Source organism: Chinchilla lanigera, unplaced genomic scaffold, assembly GCF_000276665.1.
Source record: "Chinchilla lanigera isolate Chin_1 unplaced genomic scaffold, ChiLan1.0 scaffold00037, whole genome shotgun sequence".
NCBI lineage: Eukaryota > Metazoa > Chordata > Mammalia > Rodentia > Chinchillidae > Chinchilla > Chinchilla lanigera.
Window position 1 is genome coordinate 21,212,315 of NW_004955438.1, and position 23,893 is coordinate 21,236,207.

The 23,893-nt window shown below is 45.6% G+C and overlaps 1 protein-coding gene and 1 pseudogene across 2 annotated transcripts in view; one reads left to right on the forward strand and one right to left on the reverse strand.

The window, feature by feature from the left end:
- The window catches only part of Evl (Enah/Vasp-like), a 99,897-nt gene that overhangs the window by 13,554 nt on the left and 62,450 nt on the right, over window positions 1–23,893 (forward strand). The gene's annotated exons all lie outside the window — the stretch shown is intronic.
- LOC102008351 lies at window positions 7,956–9,227 on the reverse strand (annotated as a pseudogene).

Consider the following 23,893-nt stretch of genomic DNA (forward strand, 5'->3'; position numbering starts at 1 on the left):
TCCAAAGAAGCCTGCCACCACGCCTCCGTGAGTATCTGCCATCAAAAGCCCAGGACAGGGATTTCTGCCCAACTCCAGGAAACCTGTTCTCTTCTGCTCAGGTTTGAGGCCTACCTTCTCCTTTCCTGCCCCAGGCAGACTCAGTCTTCTGTCTCATTCTGGAACTACTCTGTACCTCCCTGTGTTTACGCGCAGTGCATACCCATCAGCTACCGCCTTTGTTGGCCCCCTATCTTGGTTACTTTTCTCTCGTTGCTGAGACAGAATACCCAACACACCAAATTAAGGAAAGGAAGGTTTATTTAGCTCACAGTTTGTGGAGGTTTCAGTCCGTAATCAGCTGGCTCCAAGGTAGGGTGGCATGGCACAGGGGCAACAGTTTAAGGCAGCAAAAGAGAGCAAAAGAGGGGGAAGCAAGCCTCTTTTCCTCCCCTATATTGTATGCTATCCTCCCACACCATCTCCATGCCCTCCTCTTGCACAGGCTTAGGATGTTTACAAAGTAAGGACCCTGGCTCCCTGCTGAGTTGCTTAGTTAAACTTCTCCGGTGACACAACAAATAACATCCTAGAGGGTAAGGGCATGTCCTTTACACCTCAGGAGGCAGAACTGCTGAGTTACTTAGTTATGCTTCTATATTTCAAGTTGATGCAGTGTATCAGCCATCGCACCCCGCCCCCATTTCTGGATATGAGCCGCTGGAATAGGCTCAGTTAATTGATTACGGGTGTGGCTAGCGCCCAGCTCTCAAGCCAAGTCCTTACTGATGTTTTCACAGTCAAGGCACAAAGAGGATGTAGAAGATGAGGCACAAAAAACAACTCACGGTATCTGCTGGTTCAGATCTCTATGGATCACTTTTTGGGACATCATATTTACTTTTCACCTCCCTGAAGCAGATATGAAAGGGGCCCCTAAGGGTTCCCAGTGGGTAAGGGAAAGGGGAGTAGTATTTATCATGTCCGAGGCAATGTATGTGGTGTATGAGTGTATTTCTGCCACTGAGAGCTAAATGTTAGGGATACAGATGGGGATAGCTTCTGTTTACTCAGCTATTAAGTGCCAGGATCTGTATTTACAGAATATTTCTTACTTCACACCACACTCAGTAGATTAGAAATTAGTTACGGTTGAGGAAGCATACCTAAAAATAGACAGAATTTGGTCATGGTCACTAGGTTCACCGCAGAGACAGGACTAAAACTCATCTACTAGGTCCCATTCTGTGGCTTTTCTTCCCTTGCCCTGTAAGAAAGTAAAGTGGAGAGCAGGGAAGATCCATCTTGGGTAGGATACCTTGAATGTAGAGTTAAAAGCAGAAAAAAGAAATGCCCGTGATCAGCTCTGCTGATTTAATAAAACTGCTCGTGGCCTATAGAATGGAAAGAAAAAGAAATTAAAACCTAAAGGAGTTGTGCTACATGGAGAGAATTGCTAAGCGCGGACAAAGCAAATACAGCGCGTTTTAGATCAGCAGGTCTGCTGGACAGACTTCTTAGCTCCCTTGGGCAACGCAGTCCCTGGCTCTCTTGTCCACCAGAGGAGACATGGCCCATGCTCTTGTTGTTAAGCCCATGGAGTCCAGGCCTCTAGGCTTAGTCTCAGGCAGGTTCCTGCCCTAATCCTGGGGCAAGACAGGACCCCACCTTTGGTGCACTTGCTCCCTTAACTTTTTGTTTCCCTTTTAATAAACTAGTTTTATTCATTGGAAAATTTAAAACTGTTCATAATAAAAACTCCAAACAGAATAATGCTAAAACCTCACTGAGACCCTTAAATTCTCAGCAGAAACCATAGCTTGAGTAGGAAGCTCTCTTGTCAGGGTCCAAGAGTAGTATGAGTATGAGTATGAGTATATGGAGGCTGGGTGTAGTATGAGTATGAGTGTGAGTATATAGAGGCTGGGTAGGTGTGTGTGTGTGCACGTGTGTGTGCATGTGTTGCTGTAAAGAGAGAATATAGCTTTGATTACTCAAAAGAATTAGAAACTGAGTGGCAAATTTGGGGATTTGGTTCCTTGATGACTTCCTTTGGGTCCTTTCGAGTATATCTTGCTCTCCCTAAGCAGGCAGGTGTTTCTCTCAAGAGTGTGGAACTGGCTTCTGCAACAGAAGTATTAACCAGGACACTAAATAAGCACAAGACCTAGAGTGAGAACAATGGTAAAAAGAACTTTGCAGCTTCCAAAGGTAAGCCTTGGAGACAGCGACCCTGGAGATGATAAACAGTTTTGAACATGGACCCTCATATACTTACCTTATAATTCAGTGGTTCTGTCACACCCCCTCCGGCTGGTAAGAAGTGGAGAGCTGTCGCCACAGTTCTAGATTTCTATTGTGGATTAGGATGAAGTTTCATTATTTCCTGATTAAGACAATCCTCAGTAGCCTTCTGAAAGCAAAAACTGTCAAATGAATTAGAACTCATGCACAACATGGATACAAGAAATAGAGTTATTGAACTGTTGAGTAAACCATGTGCAAGATATTTCTAAGTCAGCTGCAGCAGAGAGGTCGTCTGCTCAGACTGGCGAGGTGGAAAGTAGCTTCCTAGTCTGGAGCCCACTCTGCTCTCTCTGGCTTGTGTGTCCCAGCGGGTGGCTGTCCCGTGAGCTGTTGGTCCTAGTTATTCTCTCATTTTATGTCTTGCTCCTTGGCAAGTGGCTCAGTATGTAACAGTTGTGTTACTAATACTTCACTGCCTTAGTACAAGTCCTTACAATCCTCTTTTCTCTCTTCCTCTCCCTGTTTTTATGCTTTAAGATAGGGTCTTACTGTGTTGCTCAGGCCAGCCTCCAACTTCCATCCTCCTGCCTCAGCCTAGCCTCTCACGTAGCCGCGATTACAGGTATACCCCACTGTGCCCGCTAGTCTGTGTGCACTTAACGTACCGTATTCTCTCTTTGGAACTCTTCTTACTTCTGGTTCTTAATACACTGTATACTTCCTCCCCAGCCCCACGTCCTCCCGCTGCGGGCTTAGATTAGTCTGCTCTAGTATATACTCCCGCTAGCCTTTTCCTCTGTGTTTGGGTTAGTTCTTTCTCATTGTTTCTCCCGTGTATTTTCTTTAAGCGTTGAAGTAGAGAGATAATAGATACCAACCTGCTCCTCAGAAAACTCACCTTCACAACACAGGACTGAGCAGAGCGCACGTGCAAGTGGTCAGTCTGTCCACCGCTCTTCCCGTCTGTCCACTTTCACATCACCCCATCTGCACCCAGGGGTTCTGTGTCAAACACTCGGACACCTTGCCAGGCCTCTAGAGACCAAGAGGAGAGGTTTCTTCAGAGTGTTTCTCTCATGAATACTTCACATCCTTCCCTGCCTGTGTTTGGCTTTGTTTGGTCTATAAGTAGCTTGGAGAGCTTTTGGAAGTCACTGACCATTCTGTGCCTCAGTTTCCCCTCTTTCAAATGCAGTGTGAGCATGGAAGAACTCATGAAATAGTAGCCATAATAATATGTAAGATGTGACACTGAAAATTCATGGTGTTCTGATATTAATATAGTAATGGGTGGTATGCAGAAATACGTGTTGAGAAACAGCTGCATTATGGTTGGTGTAGTACAATTATAGTTATCGGGAAAGGCCCAGTTATCCGTGTTCCCTTTGACTCTAAGGCTAGGGGAGAAGTTTTTAAAAGAAGGACCTTCAGTTTGGTAGATTAGAGAGGATACTTTTGAAAAGGATCACTTTTTAACCTTTTTTTTTTTTCAGAACTCCTATGCATAAAACTATATATGCCCATTGCAAACCTTGAAATGTCTTTCACATGGGCAAATGCCCTCCTCTTATTATGGTAATGGAACTTCAGTGTTTACCTTACACAACAGTTTAGAGAATTAATGGGAGCTACATGTGACATTTTAAATATTTAATAGTGGTGTTAACAAAAATTTTAAAAAGCAAATTAATTATAGTAATGCACTTGTGTAAACTACTGCGTCCCAAATATAATTTTGACCTGTAATTAACATGAAAGTTATAAATGAGGTACATATTATTCTTTCTGGACTCTTTGAAGTATGGTCTCTACTTCACACTCACATCACTTCTTCGTTCAGAGTGACCATATTTAAAGTGTTCAGTGGTCACCTGTGACTTGAGACCACAAAATTGGGCACCTAGAGCCCCGATAAACTGAAACATAGAAAGTAACTAAGACAGAGATTCTCTAGTGCATTGTTGCATTCGGCAAAGGGATTTAAAGATGTGGGGCCAAACAGGATTCCCATTTATGTGGCATTCCTTGCTCTGTATTAGATTCGTCTCTCAATACTGGCTGTTTCAAAATCACTGTGTGAGCTGCCACTGACAAGAGCGAAAGGCAGGAGCCCCCTCCCCCAGCGCCCTTGTCTGGGCCCGGGACCTCTGTCCAGGGTGAGCAGCGGAACAGAGCTTCTACAGCCGTCACTGGGCTTGTGCCAGTTGGTGTGCTTTTGTAAGTTTGTTGGGTGTTTCTGCGGTTTTGTTTTTGTGGAAAGGACTCTTTGGAAGTCAGGAGCTACTTTGAGACATTAATGGTGGTTACTAACATAAGCCCCTGAAAAGTATAAAACACTTACAAGTATACTACAGTGTTACATAAAATTTCAGGGGTTTAAAGATCCCTGAAGCCCACCTGAACACCAGGCCAGGAAGCCCCCTGTTGAATGGTGTAAAATAGTACTTACCCTGTGTGCCCTTTGGGGAGGGGAGAGGGCCAGGAGACTAACACATGTAGTGTGCATGGATGGCTGTGAAAGGATGTGCAAGTGACAGTCATCTTGAAGGAGCGTTGGTAGGAAGGAGATATTGCACTCTCCTTAAATATTTTAACTTTTCTTGACATATAGCATTTGCTGAACAGAGGTTTGGACTTACACATGTGACACCAACAAGAGACCCTTGCTCCAGAGTCACATGTTCAAACTATCCAAGAAGCTTCCAAGAAAGACTATAAGACAGCAGACATGGTGGATGCTGAGGAAAACCCCCTCCAAGAACCCACATTGTAAAGACAGGCCCCCTAACAGACCATCCTGACTATAGTGTGATGTGGGGAGTTCCACGGCCACCCTGAGTTTATCTGGAGACCTAGTGCCTGGTCCCAGGCTTCCTGAAGACAACCAAGCCCAAACCAAGTCCTCGCACATCAGTACGCACTGGCTGAGGAAGGGGCTGGCCTTGCTGCAGGGAGAGACAGCGTGGAGCAGGATGCAGGTGAGCTCCCAGTGTAGCTTGGACATAAAGGCTGCGGCAGCTCTGTGGGGAAGAGTGGGCAGGTAAAGCACAGATGTACTCACACCGCTTTCCCACCAGAGATAGGTCTTCAAGACTGGGGTAGAGGTCAACGACATTGTAAGGTTTGCGTGTATTCTGGGCTCCTCCTGGAACCACCAGAAGGTGCGTTTTAAGGTGATATCGTGAGAGCCAAGGAAGCCAGCTGAATTAGTCCAGCTGAGGACTAGTAAGGTTTGACCCGGGTTGGGCATTTGGCAATTAATTGGATGTTTATAGTGAAGGAGGGGAAAGATATTTCAAGATTGCCTGCCAAATAAGTTGTGGTAGCATTGATTAATTAAAGCAGAAAATACTGGAGGAAAAGCGAACCGTGGAGACCAAAGAGCTCACTGCAGCCGGTGTTTTGGGTGCTGTTGCAGGGCTGGTGTAGCTCAGGCCCCCTATAGACTCTGTGCAGCAATAGGCATAGTTAGCAGCGACGGAGCCACGCAGCCCAAGAGCAGGAGCGCTAGAAGTGGTCTCCGTGCGGTCAGCCTGAGGCAGGACCAGGAGGAGGCTTTGAGATCCCCCTGCATCTGTCTTCAGCTTTTACAGCGGCATGGACCTCGAGAGGGCTCCTTGTCCAAGGGCACTAGAGGGCCAATCAGAGGCGGGACTGTCAGTCCTTGTCTCCTGACTCCTAAGCTGGGGGTCTGAGCCACAAAACTGCTATCTCCTAAGCTTGATCTCTTATGGAAAACGTTAGTGCCTGGGATTGGCCTGGCATTCTTCATGTTTATAGGGTAAAAAGCACCCAGCAATGAAGTTCTAATTAATAGTTGCTATCCCAAATGTCAGGCCATGAAAGCTTCTTGTTAAGTAAAATTAGCCAATCATCACTGCACTTGCTTTATATTTTACCCATGACTTCTAGGTGTACTACCTCCGTACCAGTGCTGTGGCAACTCCAGGCCTTGGAGACTCGAGGTGAAGGAACTTGGCGAGTCCCGCAGGTCCCCTGGTTCCAAAGACAGGCTTTTCCATCAGAGCTGGTGGTGCTTCCCCTGCCCGAGCTGCTCAGTTTGCCAGTAGAGCAGAGCAGCGCCCTTAAACAGGTGACTGAAGTGCATCACGTCCCAGAATGCTCAACTGTGGGCACGTGAGAGTGGGGCGGGGGCTAGGAGCCCCCCGGCTGTGGCCGGCGGGTTTTCGGAGAGGACTGGGTTCTGTGACAGTGCAGGTGGGTGGAGCAGCAGGCATCGGTCTCTGCGTCTTGCCCCTGCAGGGCTCACAGGTATGTTCTTCTCAGGAGTTTGGCAGGAGCACGATTGAGGACAGATTTCCTGTCCAAAGCAGATACACAGATTCGTAGATTCCAGGCTAGGATGGTAGGGTTTTAAACAACAGAAAGAAGCTTTAAGAAAACATGCACTCTACTATTAGCTACATCCAGACTGATGAAATTGAAGTGGAATTTAGCGGAAATTGAAGGGAGTCCCCCAAGGAGGAAATAGCTGTCAGGGGGTGGCAGTCGCCTATACAAAGCACACACATGGTTGTATGTAATGTAATTATACCACTCCACTAAGAAGATCATTTGCAATCTAAGTTAGTGAGAACGAGGCTGTAGGGATAACTGCCTGGCTTTGTAATGGGAAAAATGTAATTATTACAAACAATACTTCCTTCCAACTACTGGCAGTGCACTTGCAGTGTTCTGTACAATTGCTCCTGACACCAGCAAGTTCTCTGGCTGAGAACTGCAGCAAGAATTCCCTGTGTGTGAGTAAACTGTCATCAGCATAAATAGCCATTAGCATTGTTAATAAAGAGAAGCGCTAACCAAGTTCCTCTCCTCTCTGACAAGCTTTTTGGAAAAGTGAAATGTTCTGCTTCTCAAGAGTCTCCCCCTTCCTTGCTTTTCTTTCAATCTTCATAGCCCAATGGGGACAAAGAAACGCAGCTCCGGCAGTGGAGATAATAATTTTAGGGGAGCAGGTAGGATTCGTGGGCTCAGGTACCCAAAATGAAGAAAGCGGGGCCCTTCACTCCCAAAATGAAGAAAGCGGGGCTCCCAGGGCGAACAGTTTGCCAGAGGGCGTGGGACAGGGGCTCGCTGCCCCTGACGGCTGTCTGCAGACTGTGAGGGCCGCCCCTGTCCACGCCGTCCCCCTGCGGTCAGTGCACAGCTCATAGAAGTGAATTAAATCAGCCATTAGCGACCTTGTTTGAAACAACTGATTTGGACACACTGTTACAGGATTCAGTTCTTGGAAACTTCATTCATTCGTACAGTAAGCGTACGCCTCCCAAGCCAGATCAAGAAACTGCGCTGTCCTGGCTGCCTTCCTAGTAACAGTTTTCGTTGGCCACACTGGAAGGCGCTATTACTGGCTTCAGGAAAAGAGCAAGAGCAGACTGGCTTTAGAGCAGAGTGCCCTTAACAGCGATCTGGTGGTCCCCGTGGTCCTCTCTCGCTGTCAGGAGGGACTCAGGTGCCCAGAGCGGCGGTGACCAGCCTGCAGCTACACGCCTACGCAGGAGCACAGAGGACCAAGCCCAGGGGTGCGCCCTCTGCGCCCCCTCCTCTGCTGCTCGGGCAGTTTTGAGACCCGAGCCCCAGGGAAGCTCTTCCTGTGAGATTCCTGTCCTGCGTCTGTGGCCTGCAGAGGGCTCAGGGCTCAGCAGCTGACACAGGGCTGGTGTGGGGAGCCGGGCCAGGAGAGGGACTCACCCTGAGTCCTGTCCTGCTTAGCACAGCCCCACAGCCTCGGCTGACGCACTGCACCTCCCCAGGCTTGGAAATACTGTCTCTGCCTCTTCCCCCTCGCAGCTGTGCCTGTAGAGAGGGTGGAATTAGACTCAGGGTGTGAAACAGCTTCTTCAAATGCAGATTGCTATCAAATGTTAAAGGGCGTTAGTTATATCAGAGTCAAAAATACACTCACAGCCACCCCCTTCTCTCCATGCCCTTTTACTTTGCTCCTCCTCGGCCCTTTCCTGTGCTCACTGTTCTCAGGAGTGGTGGGGTTGAGGGTACCCTGGAGCCTCGGTCCAGCCCCCATCCCAGCGCACCCTCTCCCGAGTGAGCCAGGAGGGTGGGAACGGGGAACTGTAGCGGAGTGCTGAGTCACAGAGGACCTGCCTCTGCTGTGTGTGCGCGAGGGGGCTGGTCCTGGCACAGTATTTGGGGCCCAGGAATTCTTTTTTTTAAAAGCACTTAATATATATTTTTGTACATAGACTACTATGCAAGAAAAAAAATTAGTGTTTTTTGTTTTTTTTTTTTAAGACAAGACTCCACTTCTGGGCTTCAGCAAGACGGGGAAACTTTTCTTGCAGTTCTGTTCCTTTTCCTCCAGACCCCTCTGTCCTGCTTTGGCGGGGGCTTGTCTCAGCTCTCCTTCGGAAGAAGTAATCCGCGTAAGGCCTTGCCGAGAATTGTGTCTTCCTGTATCTTTTAGTTAGGTGTAGGCTACCGCGTGAACCTGTGCCAAGTGGTGCTTCCGGCCATGTCTCTTCTCCCGGCTCCAGGTCTGGCTCTTTCTGGACCAGTCTAGAGAAGCCTTGAAGCCTCTTCTTCCCTAGACAACTCCATCCCGTGCCTCCATGGCATCATCCACCTTCTCTAACCATTCTGGGGTTGGCATTGGCCAACTCTGCCCTTGGCCTCCTGCTCTAGAGTTAGAAGCGTGTTTCTGTCTTTCAGTGAGACATACCAGAGTTTAGGTAAATCTTCACTACTTTTGCTCTGTAATTGCTGACTGGTTCACGGAGCTCCAGATTTCACTTTTTCTTGCCCCTACTTCTTTGGGTAATCAAAAAATTCTTCCACTCCTTCTCTGGACAGTGTGGTGTGCAGTAATCTACAGTGGTGAAAGGATGTGACGTTTGGTGCATTCTTAGGTAACAAACGAAGAGGAAACCCTGAGCTAGCAGGGGCCTTAGAGTTATTAATGACCCGGAAGCCATCAGGACTGCTGAGGCTTTTCTACAGGAAGGAGCCACACCGGCTGCAGCCATTTTTTCCGACAGCTAAGCAAACCCTGTTTCCACCAACCCAGGAAGTCTTTGTTCTGAGGACAGTGCTGTGCTTGTGGGGCATTTAGTACCCTCCTTCCTCCAAAGGAGGACCTAGCTGGAAAATGATCAACCTTGAAAACTAGAGATCAAAAATGCCATCCCCATGCTAAGCGTAGTGGTGGATCCCTTCAATCCTAGCACTTGGGAGGCTGAGGCAGAATGATTGCTGTGAGTTTGCAGCCTGCCTAGGCTCCATAGTGAGTTCAAGGACAGCCTGAACTACACGTCGAGACCCTGTCTCAAGAAAAAAAAAAAGCCAGCCCCAGTCAGCCTTACCCGCCTTCACTATTTTCTTGCTCAGTGGCTGCTCTAATGTAGGTAAGGCAAGACTAGGCTGGTTAGGGCTGACATTTTTGATCTGTGGTTTTCAAGGCTGATTATTTTCTAGTTGGTCTTACTTTCCGGGAAACACAGGTAGCATCCCTGGCCTCTACCCACTAGATGTCAGAAGCAGCCCCCTCCCAACTTATGAGGACCAGAATGCCCCCAAATGCCGCCAGAAGTGTCCTGGAGGGTAGACTCACCTCCCTCCCACTCTTAGTTGAGAGCCACTGCTTTGTAGGATAATCATCATCATCATCATCATAAATGGTGTCCACTCCGTGGGACTGTTCTGAGTGTTAAGTAAATGAAGGAGTGTGCAGTATTTTCTAAAGACCAGCACCTCACTCCTGCTGCTGCCCTCAGTCCCTTCTACCTTGTGCAGTCCTCCTGCTCACAGCCTGGACTGTCCCCCTGTCGGCCTGTGCTGGCCTCCTCCTTGCACCATGCTCTGTTACACAGCAGCTTGTCCTCTGGAGGGACAGAACTGTATTTTACTTTTCCTCCATGCTGTTCAGCTAGAAACATGTCATTTTAATAAGTGTCCAACATATGTTTGTTAGATAAAGAAATCCCCTGTGTGGGGAACAGGGTTCTTAGTTTGCAAAGCTCTTTTCCTGTCTGTGTGTCTCATTTGGTCCTTACCAGAACTCTTCCAGGAAGAAAGGACGGGAACTATTCTTCTACTTGTTACCTGAACACTTTTAGAAAGAGAATTCGTACTGCCAGTAGTGTCTGCTAGCTTTCTACGGGGCCACACTGCCCGGGGGAGTGATTATCAGTAAACTATGGTGTTATTATTTTTCTGATCTCTGTCTTGCCCTGGGTAGATGAGTAAAACTCCATCAGCCAGTGACATTGTTTTCCCTGGGTGTCTGTGTTTGTGGTTAATCAGCAGAATGAATTATGGAATGAAGCAGTGGATTCGTGCCGTGCTCAGAGGCCAGTGTGGGCACCAGTGATCCTAAGGAGCCTTGACAACTTTTCCTTCCAGCTTATCTTGGATCTCATGAAAGCCAGGTTCCCTTCCATCCTAATTAGAGCAGTAGGTCACCCAGAACAGCTCAGAGCAGAAATAAAGCCTTCGAAGGAGAACCTGTGTGATTTGATTTTTTTCTTTATTTTGTCGTTTTAAAAAAGTGTTGAAACTTCAGATTGTAGGATTCCTTTCTCTAATGGGATAGCCCAAAAGACAGCAGACCCACAGGGCAGGAAATCGTATATCTAAGAAGGAAGCACCGGGTTCTTTATCCTTCAGCAAACACAGGGCTGATTAAGAATTTTGTCAAATAATGGAAAGAAATCCCGGACCAAGGAAGAAGCAGAGGCTTGGCTTCCAAGCTCAGGTTTGTAACCGTTGTTCTGAGGCCTTGGACAGATCTTTTCTTTCACACAGCCCCATCTCTTCCCGAGGCCATTAGCTGAAGAACCGAAATAGTCGTTTGTTCAGAAAAGAGTTGTGGGGGCATATTTAGCAACTGTGCAAAAGCCAAATCAAAGCGAGTCATTGGATCCAGTCTCTTGCCTAAAGCGGATGTGCACAGAGGTTACAACTGGCGGGAGGGATGTTTCTAACCCCAAATGGTTTTCCCAGCGTCTCCCCCTCTGAAAATAAGAAGTGTGCCCTGCTCGTCTGCATGCCTAGCCCAGTCCCGGTGCTGCTGTGGGTCCTGTTCCTCCCCTCAGTGGTGCAGGACATTTGCCTGCGAGCTGCTCTTCCAGAGCCAGTGCTCGCGTTCTCCTGCACAACTCTGCCACCTTCTCCGGCCCATATTCAACTGTCATTGCTTCTGCTTGCCTCATCATCCCGGTCACTCTACGAATGCTTCTGCGTTGCCAGCACCCCTCTTAAATGGTGATATCAAAAGCTGATCTCAGGACTGCATGTGTGATGTAGCCTGGAGAGAGACTAGATTGCATGTTTCACAGCCTAGGACACAGAGTAAGTGAATTAAGTACCCAGTCACTGTTTCTGATTCAGGTTCTGATTGATATGTCTGTGATACCTGCAGGCTTGCCTTGTGTTTGCAAGATAATTTACAGCCAGGCACGGTGATGCATGTCTGTAATAATCCCAGCACTTGAGAGGCTGAGGCAGGAGGAGCGCTCCAAGTTTGAAGTCAGCTTCAGCAATGTAGTGAGTTCAGGGCACAGTGAGACCCTGTCTCAAGACAACAACAACAAAAACCCAGATAACTTGATACTTTTCTCTCATTGCTGAGACAAAATACCGGACACCTAAAGTTAAAGGAGGACCGAAAAAAAGGAGGAAAGGTTTATTTAGCTCACAGTCTGTGGAGGTTTCAGTCCATAATTGGCTGACTCCAAGGCAGGGTGGCACGGCAGAGGGGAAACAGTTTGTGGCTACAGAAGACAGCAAAAGCAACAAGGGAGAGTGAGTAGAGATAAGCCTCTTTCCATCCCTTATATTGTATGCAGGCTCGCTGCCTGGCAGGTGTAGCACTCACACCCTTATTCCCAGCATTGGACCATGAATCAGTCACAAACCATGAATCAATCAACTGCCTCTGAAAAGCCCACTCCCATGACTGCATGAGGCTTTGAGGGGACATCTAGGCTCTAGATAGAAAGTCCAGAAATCAGTCCAGAAAATTACATCTGTTCATGTTAGACAAAGGGGCAAAGCAATTCAGTAGTGTAGTCATTTCAACAAATGGTGATGAAGTAAAGGACTTCATGCTGGAATCATTGGACATCAGTGTCAAAAAGAAAAGATCTTGGACTTCATCCTCACATATACAAAAGTTACCTCAGGGTGGACCCTAAGTCGCAATAAAATGCAAAAGTATAAAACTTCTGTATGGAAACTTGAGAGAGTCTGCATGAGCTGGGTTTAGGGACGGGCTCCTTAGACATGATGACAAAAGTATCCCCCAGGGCTGGAGATGCAGCTCAGTTGGCAGAGTGTATACCTAGCGTGCACCAGAAAAGTGTAATTCATAACATAAATAAATGTAAATTGGGCTTTATCAAATTAAGACATCCTTTATTTCATCAAATTTAAAAGTGATTTTTCTATAAAAGACATAAAAATGAAAAGCAAGAGACAAAATATTTGTAAATCACAAAGGGCTTGTATTCAGAATGTACAAAGAACTCCTAAAACCTAACAATAAAGAAACAACCCAGCTTTTTTTTTTTTTTTTGTTTTTTCTCCGGTACCGGGAACCGAACTCACGACCTTGCGCTTGCCAGGCAGGCGCTTTTGCCGCTGAGCTAAATCCCCAGCCCCCAGCTTTTTAAATTGGGCAGAAGATTTGGACATTTTCACAAGGAGATACAGAGAGCAAATGATTGCATGACAAGATACACGGCACCATTAAGCATTAGAGAAATGCACATTAAGATTACAGGAAGAAATCAATCATCACATCATTAGAACAACCAACATAAAATATGAACAGCTCGAATGCAGGCAGGAAAGTGGGACTGCAGCGGCTTTCCTACATTGCCAGAAGTAACCCAAAGTGGTACAGCCCCTCTGCAAGGCAGCTTGGTAGTTTCCTATGAGGTTAGACAGCTCACTGCCCAACAATCCTACATATGTACTACCCCACAGAAAGGAGAAGTCTGTATGTAACTTTATAGCAGCCCTATTTAGAGCCGCCAAGATCCATAAACAACTCAGACATCCTTCAACTAGATGGATAAACAACTGCTACTGCTTTCGTACCATGGACTACTACTCTGAAAAAACACTGCCATTATTAATAAGCACAACTTGGATGACTCTCAAAGCCATCATGGTGAGTGAGGAAAGCCAGTTTATAAGATTACATATGACATGATTCCATGAGTATGCCATTCCCCAAAAGAGGATATGGCTAAAATGGAGAACGGGGACGGTGCCATCCCATAGGGAGAGCCAGAGGGAGTTTGGGGTCACTGGGACAATTCTGCCTCCTGACTGTGTGGTGACTGCACAGATCTATCCGTGGGTCCCTCTCATAGACGTGAAACAGAAGCAAATACAAACCAAACAAAGTCCCGAGATGCAAACCAACAGCTCCGGTCATTCAAATGGTTGCTCCGTGTTACGTTCCTGTGTATGTATCTGGTTTGTAATGAATCCAGTCTGACTGCTGTGTTCCATTTTTCCTTCAGTGCTTCTTAGAGCCACTGGAAATCATTGAAAGAAGGGGGAAGTTTGGAAACATTAAAGGACTCACCCAATAGCTTGAGAAATATATGGTCCTTGGTCAAGTAGGCTTGCCTTAAAGCCCGCAAGCGCAGCTGGGTTCACAGGCATTGCCTGGAGGCCTCCTCAGCTGCTGCATTCTGGGGCGCTTTTTCCTGGGAAGTGCCCTGGCCTTGTCTGATTTGCTGTTCACTCTGTGGGAAGCTGAAATACTTGAGAACTGTCACCTGGATGAGGCTCTTTCTACTGGGAGCTGTTTCTCATATGAGCGGGAATGGTGGGAGGGTTTTCCTCAGCAACCTCAAAGTCACGCTGTTACTTCATAACCCATTTGAAAGCATTTATATTTTCAGTCTGCACTTGGGGCATTTTTTTAACAACAGCTTCATTGATATTAATTTGCATACCATAACATCCACCCACTTAAAGTGTATAATTCAGTGGGTTTTAATATGTTTATAGACTTTTGCAACAATCATCACAATTGATTTGAAGGCATTCTGAATACCCCAAAAGGAAACTACAGCAGGGCCTGGTGGCACATGCCATAATCCCAGCACTGTACAGGGAGGCTGAGGAAGGAGGATCTCTGTGAGTGTGAGGCCAGCCTGGATTACAAAGTGAGTTCAATGCCAGCCTGAGCTACATAGTGAAAAAAAAAAGAAACCTGTCTTAAAAAAAAAACACCAGCATGCTCACTAGCCCTGGGCAGCCACCCATCTACTTTTGTCTCCCTTTTGTCTATTCCAGATATACAGTATAAGTGAAATCATGCAGTGTGCAGCTGATTATGACTGGCCTCTGCCCCTTGGCCTGGTGCTCTTAAGGCTCACCCATGTTATGGTGTGTTCACATTACACTTTGAGATAGGAAGTTTCCACCCTCTCTGCAAAGCAGGACACAGAGCGGTATAATGGGAACAGCTCTGGAGTATGACGAGATTTTTAAATTCCCCGTCCTCCCCCCATAAAAACACCTTCCCTGGTGTTGACCGTGGTTATGTTTGGGGAGAGTAGGTTTAATTTACCACCTGTATGTTTCTGTAGTTTGAATTCCCTAACTGTAAGCATATATAATTTTAAAAGAAATGTCGAAAGGCACAGCTAAATAAGGAGCTAATGCCACTCCACATTTTGGAAAAACTGATTGTTAAATCTTCACTAGGATGGCTTAACTATTTTCATAATTCTTAGTTATTTACATATTGAAGCCATGTTATTTGCATACATGCTCATGCTTATTTTTGCTAACATATAATAGTCTTCTGACTCCTTAATCATATTTTTCCCCTAAAATCCTATATAGCTGATTTAAATTGCTGTTTTTTGTTTATTTATAATTGCTTTGCCTTATAATTTCCCCATTTCTTTATTTTCATCCTTCTAGTGTGGTTATTACTGTCACATGGGCATGGCGGAATTCAGACCAGGGCACAATTATTCTGGGATTTGTGTCTTCATGGGGTGACAAGGAAGTCTCCATTGATAGTCCATGCTAATACCAGTCGGCCCCGGCAACTTCCCTGCATGTGCGCGTTCTCTCAACGCACGTCACCTTTCATGATTTCCCCTCTGGCCCCAGAAGAAAGGTGTGCTGCCCACCCTTTCCACTGAGTCATGGCCTTAGGACGTAATGAGCACCTCGGGCAGAGGACCAATTGCAGAATATGCTGGCCCTGCAGGAGAGCTGTGAGAGTAAAGCAAAGATCATTTATATAGAAAATAATGAAGCGAGCTGGTGCTGTTTCATCTGGCCACCACTCGTGGCATGCTTCATTCCTTATCTATGTAGTTGTGTGCTTTAAAATTAAGAATTCAGGGAGAGGAAGGGGACAGAAAAAGAATTAAGCTATGTATGGACCTATCCCAACTTCCCACTGTGAGTGTAATCATGATGTACTGTAAATGTGTACTCATAAACATAAAAATGGTTCAAATAAAAGTAAGAGTTCAGAAGTGATGTGCATAAGCATGTTTGAGTTGAAAAGTTAGGTGAAACCGTTTTTTCCACAAAAAATAAATCTGCTCTGCCTGAGTGGTTTGACAGAGCAAACTGGTTTTCCCGATTGAGTTTTATGGCAGACTTTTAAGCTCACATGTTAGCTGCATTTGTAAATTTAACGTTTGGTGCATGCATACGATAGGGTATACTGTTTCTCAGTACTGCATCATTTGCAGCCATTTGAACTGAAAGGTGAATAGTTGTACATGTCACCTTAAAAATCTTCAAGAGGATACAGCTTTTCTAAGTATTTTAGAAATACTTAGCATATATTAGTCTATGTGAGCTACCATAAAATATCATAGACTAAGTATTTTAAGGAACACAAATGTATTTTCCCATAGTTCTGGAAGCTCGGAAGTCCAAAATCAAGGTGCCGATGGATTTGGTTACTTCCTGCCCTACAGAAGGCTGCTGTCTTGCTGCGTCTGTACTTGGGATGTGGAAGAAACACTCACACATACATACACAAAGAAATCATGCAATGCGTGCATGCATTGTGTCTCTTCATACAAAGCACTAATCTCTCAGACTCTTACAAACACATTTCCCCTTGATTGCCTCCTTTTGGCTCCCAATCCCGTCATATTGTGAATTGGGGCGACACAGCTCAGTCCATAGCAGTACACAAGCAAATAAATAAGTGAGTGAATAAATAAATAAAAAATAAATTGGGAGACCAGAGTAATAGCTTTCATTTCTGCTGCCTTATTCTGTTTTTATGGCAAGTTTTTTCTCCTTCTGTCCTGCCTTCTAGGGTATATATTAAATTTTCTTCAATGGAATTGAAAACTATAGCTTCTGTTTTCATTCTCCAAACAGCTACTCTGCCGTGGCTCCTCCTGCTTGCTTATGCTTCTTTACCATTGTTCTAAAGGTGATTAGTGTCTGTGGCTTCTCTCAGTCGTGGACACACACACCACGTTCTGTTCCGCATAGCTGGATGCCCTGTATGTACACAGAAGTTGCTGTGCCTAGAACCTGTGTTACAGAATTGTGGGTGTATGTTCTTTAACAGTGATCCTTGATTATCATTGCTTATTCACACAAACCTTCGGCAATCAGAAATTTTAATAGATTTTTGCTCTCACTTTTTGATAAACTAAGTATTTGTATCTTTGTTCAGTGATACTTAGAACATTGACAGTGCTTACAACCATCATCCTTACCTAGTTTTGAAACATTTCTGTCACCCAAAAAGGAAACTCAGCGCTCAGAAAGTAGTATCTTCCCATACTTCTTGCCCGTATTAATCATGTTTTCTGTGTTTTATGGTGTCTTGACAACTTTTGGGTCCTTCTTGGTTGAGTCCTTGCTGAGTGGGTCCTTGTTGGCTCTCCCAGGGCTGCCTAGTACCTAGAGATAGTAGGTGAACCTCCCTTTCATACATAAACCAACCCCAACCCCGTTCCCCAACCACTTCCTCCTTCTCTTACACACTGAGTCCTTTAGTTGTTGTTCAGGTTGCTAGGACAAAATACCCAGCATCCAAAGTTGAAGGAGGAAAGGTTTATTTCAGCTCACAGTCACGGAGGTTTCAGTCCACAGTTAGCAGGTTCCATCCAAGGCAAGGTGGCATGAAAGAGGGGCAACAAAGGAGAGAAACAGTCAGTGGCAGAGCAGGCACGTGGAAACAAACAAGCAAGTAGTGAGCAATAGCAGCAAGCCTCCCTTTCCCTTTTATCCCATTCCAGCTATAAGCGTATTGGGTGGTACCACCCATATCCAGGGTGGGCCTTCCCATTATCCACACCCAAAACTATGCTGAACCAACCAGTGAACTAATTTAGTACTACCCACCCTTAATCCCAGTATCACATGCCCTAGATCCAGCCAGCTCTGAAAAGCCCCACCTATGAGCATATGAGGCTTTGGGGGACATCTAGACATAAGCAGTACACCAAGCCAGGATTTCCTCCACTATAGATCCATTCAGGGCCAGCTACGAGACAACTAAGGACAGCCCTGTGCCCCAAGCCCTCCAGAATTATCCACACTGGCCAATGCTGAGCAGCTTTGCTTTTCCTGCGGAAACTCTAGTAAAGGCTGGGCCTGTGCCTTCTCTCACTCCAGTCTGCCTCTGACTGACTCTGGTGTTCCCCTAAATCGTCCTGCATGTTGCACAAGGCCCCTCATTTCAAGGAGAAGCTGTGAATAAAATTCAGTTTTTCTCACAGTGGGCTGGTTATGGCAGTATGAGCATGTAGTCCTAGCACTTGCAAGGCTGAGGCAAGTGAATGGCCTGAGCCCAGGAATTGAAGATCAACCTGGAGACATAGCGAGACCTTGTCTGCAAAAATTTTTTTTCTTTCAGTGGAATTGACCTGTTCATGTCATCTTTATAAATGAAGAACTGACCACAAATCTTTCTCACCACCAGCCTATGATAACCACTAATCTGTGTTTCATCTCTATTAATGTACCTATTCTGGATATTTCATACAAATGTAATCGCATAGAATGTGGCCTTTTCATGTCTGGATTATTTCATTTAGCATAATGCTTCCCAGGGTTCAGACCTATTGTAGCATACAGCAGTACCTCACTCCATTTTTATGGCTGGATAGCATTCAAATGTATGCTACCACTTTCCATATCTTGTTATTTATTCTGAAATTTTCCTTTGTACTGATACATGCAGTGGACTTACTCAAACATAAACCATCGAAAGAGCCAGGTGTGATGGCACACACCTATAATCCAGCACTCAGGAGGCTGAGGCAGGAAGATCACTGTGAGTTCGAGGCCTGCCTGGGCTACAAAGTGAGTTCAAGTCTAGCCCAAACTGCATAGTGAAACCCTGTCTCAAAAAGGAAAAAAAATCCAAAGAAGGTCTATACCTGGAAAATTTTCTGAGCTCTATATACCTGAAAACATATTTATTTCCCCTCACATTTAAATGATAATTTAGCTAGATATAAAATGAAAGGTGAAGCCAGGCATGGTAGCTCCCACCTGTAATCCCAGCACTCAGGAGGCTGAGGCAGGAGGATCGCTGTGAGTTTGAGGCCAGCCTCAGCTACAAAGTGAGTTTGAGCCAGCCTGAAGTGCATAGTGAAACCCTGTCTCAAAAAGACATGAAAGGTGAAGTTCAAGGTTTGTTCCTCCAACATTCTAAAGATACTGTTTTACTGTTGTCCTGCATCTAGGATGTAGAAATCTGATTTGATTTTTGTTCTTTTTAAATTACTTGGTTTTGCTTGGAAAAGCTATACAATTTTCTTTGTTCTAAATGTTTTAAATATTATTTTCATCTATGTTTGTATCTATACATGCACTCATGCTTTTTTTCTTGTCAGTTCTGCTTGGTGCCTTTTTAGCCCTTTATTGTGAACTGTCACAGTTTCCTTGAACCCTACAAAATTTTCTGCCATTACTTCTCCAAATGCTTTCTTTTCGTTTTTCTTTCCTTCTGAGAGGCCTTTTACATAGAAATTGATATGTCTCTTTCTGCCCTTCCTTCCTCACATATCTGGATCAGTGCTTTGACCTCATTATAGGTTTTTGGTTGTTTTGTTTGTTTAACCTCAGCCTTTTCTGTTCGGTTCTGATAAGCCTATCTGCTGGGTTCTTTATTTCAGCTACTATATTTTCATACTCTTATTTTATTTATTTATTTATTTTTCTGGTACCAGGAATTGAACCCATGACCTTGCACTTGCCGGGCAGGCGCTGTGCTGCTGAGCTAAATCCCCAGCCCTATATTTTCATACTCTTAAAAACAATTTGCTTGTCCTTCTTCATTGCTTATCTTACCTTATTTATCCAAAGGAATTTATCCTGCCTGTTGGATTTTAAAATTCTGCATGCCCTGGTAGCAGCTGCTTCATTTGTTGTCTGTCTCCTAACTCTTTCTTATGTGGTGCTTGCGTACCTCAGAGATGTATGATACTTTCCCTTCAGAGTTCACACTGCTGCTTGGGACATTCGGCCTTCTTGGCTAATGTTGCCTTCTCATACTGCAGATGAGTTTGGCCAGGAGCTAGACTGGGAGGGAAGCACCGGAGACAGTTGCCCTGGTATTGAACGCTGGAATCAACCACTTCCTTTCCAAATGCTGGTATTTAAAAAAAAAAAAAGCTGTATCTATCCCATCTCTGTACTGCTAGTAATTTGGGTGCATCTACAGGCCCATCCTTTGAGAATAGTTTAACAAAGATTTTAAATACACATTATATACTAAGAACTGTACCAGGAGCTATTGGTTAGAGAAGATGAGCTAAATATGGTATCCCATGCCAGGCATAGTGACATGAGCCTGTAATCCCAGCTACTTGGGAAACTGAGGCAGGAGGTTGCAACTTTGAGCTCACCCTGTGCAATTTAGTAGCTTAGTGTGACTCTGTCTCAAAATTTTTTTAAAGAAAAATATTTTTAAGGAGCTGGAATTGTAACAGCGTTAAGACTCTAGATTCAATCCCTACTACACACACACACACACACACACACACACACACACACACACACACCATGGAATGTTCTAACATATAAAAGGCAATATTCTGTGACAACTAAGTTGATAATATTGTGAATACGAAGGTAACACATAGCAGAAATAGTTTTCATCTTGCTGTAAACAGGGAATGTATAAGTTGGCTCTTGAACGTGTGTTAGTCAGCTTTCCTTTTGCTGGCACACAATACCCAACATCCACAGCTTTAAAGAGGAAAAGGGTTCATTTGGCTCACGGTTTCAGAGAATTCAGTTCATGATCTGCAAGGGCAGGAATGTGGTGCACAGGCACCGTGCAGCAAAGCTGCTCAGTTCACGGGGTCCAGGAAGCAGGGCAGAGGATCAGCACCAAAGAGGAGGGGACCAGGGACCTGATACAGGACCCAAGGACGTGCCTCCATGACACACCCAGAAGTGTGCTTTCCTAATCCCCTGGGTAGCTGTCAGTCCAGTCAAGTTAACATAGCGTGGTGAAGTCACAAAGGACAAACGCACGTTTAACTACAGGTAGAGTGGAAGTTTTATTTCAAGAGAGTGAGGACAACAATGTACATGAGAGCACGGAAGCCTGAACCACCAGGTGTATGCATGAAACAGGAGTCCGGTGACTAGATCTTACCTTTCCTTCTTTTTCCTTTCTCCTCACCTGTATGATGGTGACAGCTGTACCTGAAGAAAGATCATGGCATAATGTACTCACAGACACTAAGTCCATGGAAATTTCCGGTCACCCTTGGCAGTGAAGAGGCATATTGGAGTTCCCCTAAATAACACTGAGCTGTTTTTCTGTGGCCATTTACAGCCTCTGCAACCACTCCGAGGACAAGCCCATACTACAAACAGGTGGTGGTGAGTTTGGTTCTTTTGCCTGTTTGATCTTCCTGTCTTGCCTCTGGCATGAGCAGCAGAGTTGGCCAAACAGTTGGCAGGTTTAGGCAGGGCCTAGCAGCACGGGCAGGACTGGACTGTGGGAGTGAACAGAGGGAGAGCTGGTGTCGCTATCCTGTGTCTTGCTGTGCTTTTCTAGTATAAACCTTGTAAGAAATGTCTCTAAGGCAGAGGTGTTGAGAATACAACAATCTCCAGCAGACCTAATTTCCATTTTGGTTTTGAAGCCGTAGTTGAGGCTCTAAGACTCAAATAATGACAACACAAATAAAATATATTGAAAAAGCCTAGGGCTGCCAGACATGGTGGCTCAACCTATAATCAAGAGACTGGGATAGGAGGATCACAAGTTCAAGGGCAGCCTGGGAAACTTAGCAAGACCTTGTCTCAACATAAAACAAGAAAGGATGGGGGCAGCATGCTTTAGGGGAAATGCTATAATCAGACATTCCTCCAGTCCTCCGACGAGCTCATAGCTGAGAGGGCTGTCGAGGTGGGGTTTAGCTGAAAGGAATAGGCCATGGGGCAGGGCCACCCAGACTGTGTCTTTTCCCAGGTTCCTCTCTGGCTCTTACCCTCTCTCTGCTTCTTGGCTCCCGTGAGAAGCACCATGCTGGCCTGCCTCACCTGAGGCCCACAGCAGTAGGAGCAGCTGACCATGAAGTGAAACCTCCAAAACCGCGAGCCCAGTAAACCTTTCGTCCTCTCAGTTGTTTACGGCTGATATTCCATCAGAGCGATGGGAAGCTGAGTAACACGGTGTCACAGCTTTCCCTGGCTGGAGACAGAAGCAGTTTGCTGTCCTTGATGTGTTGTCCTCACCAAAGCCCACCTGAGGCTGGAACCTCCAGAAACATGAGCCACGTGTTCCCCAGAAGCCTGTGTCAGGTGCTCTGTTACAGTGATGCAAAGCCAGCTAATACAATGTTTATCCGTCCCGCCAAGAGAGCTGAGAAAAGTTTAGCCTGTTTACGGAAAGGGAAGCAAGGTCCACAGAAGTGTCGTGATTTTCCCAAGTCGCACAAGCAGCTCTCCTAAGTCGTGTCTTCGCATAGTCCCTGGCTTGTTTCTAGCTCACTCTGCCTTCAGTAGGAGTCTAGGCACAGGGGAAGTACCTCTTCCAACCCAAGCCAGTACTGTTACGGTTTACTGAGCATTTGCTCTGTTGAAGATGCATAGGCAAATGCCTTAGGTTTATAAGGTTTGGTGCCCTTCTCATCATTCGCTCATTCACGTATTCATTCACCATTTACCTCGTAGCTAGGACAGCCAGGGCAGTGTACGAAGTGCTGAGCTCAATTCACAGTCTCACATTATGCAGTGCTACTTAAAGGACACTTGTCTCCCTCACTCCCTTGCTTCTCCAGTGCAGACAGCTCCTGTTGTATTTCCCCACATTTTCTGTTGCCTCAACCTGATTGATTTAGGACCTGTGGTCCGTAGTTTTTACTAAGGCCACTGCTGTTAGCAAACAGATGAGGAGGCCAGGGATGAGAGCCGGGACATGAATGCCTGAGCACTGACAGCGCGAAGCAAGGGCTGGGGTCTGGGTCAGGAATCTTTCCTCTCTTTTGCCGCTTAGTGCAGCTAGATAGTGGAGTGAAAAGGCTGCTCCCAGAAGGGGCACTTTTCCTACCTAGTTAGCGAAACCAATAAAAGACCGTAACAACCCGCGAAGGGCGGAAGCAAGGGTTGAGACTGAGAGGCCCTGTCTCACGGTGAAGATGTTTACCCTGAGCCTGCCGTCTTCAGGAAGTGACAAAGAAAATCCTCTGGTACTTCAATAACCATAACCGACTTCCACTCTGACCGTGCTGGGGTCCTGCTGAAGATTACGCTCTTGACAAAAACAGCTTTGAAGATGAACAGAATATATGAAGCAACTAAGTATATGAAGTGGTCTCGAACTCAGACAAAGCGTTAAGTCCTTGCCACTTGCAGACCCTGGAAAGAGCGCAGGTCTCTGGCTCTCAAGGGAAGCGTGCACGATGAGCTAGGTGTTTGTAGAGTGCGCAGGGAGAGGAGAAGGAAATGGAGCAGCAGAAAAGTATTTGAAGAAATAATGACCAAAAGAGCTTCCAGGTTTGATTTTTTTCAAATCTTAGTTCACGTATCCAACAATCGTAGTGAACCTCTAGCACTAGCCGGATACTAGGAAGTACTAGCTAGCTACCACACACCTAGGCCCACCGTAGTCACACTACTAAAGACCAAAGAAAAAAAAGAAATGCTTTAAATGAGCAGAGGAAAAAAATGCATTATCTACATCATCTAGAAGTGATGGTCGCGTTCTCAGATATCACGGTTGCCGGAAGACGGCGGAATAGCATCCTTGCAGTACTGAGAGAAATATCAGAATTCTCTATCAGAAAGACTTGCTTCAAGCATGAAGACCAAACAGAGATATTTGTCAGGTAGAACAAAGATAATATTGCCAGCATACCTGCTGAACAAGAAATGCTGAAGGAAGTTCTTCAGGCTAAAGAAAAATGATGCCAGGAAACTCCAGTGACCAGGAAGGGATAAAATGTACCAGAAAACAGAAATATATGAGTAAACACAAAGAACTGTTTTCTTAATATAAAGAAATAGCTAGGGTAAACTTTTATGTTTGTATATTTCTAATACCTATAATTTAACCATACGACAACCACAGATATATTTTATATATGACCATCTGAAGCCAAAATGTGTAACATGGGGGCTGGGGATTTAGCTCAGCGGCAAAAGCGCCTGCCTGGCAAGCGCAAGGTCGTGAGTTCGGTTCCCGGTACCGGAGAAAAAC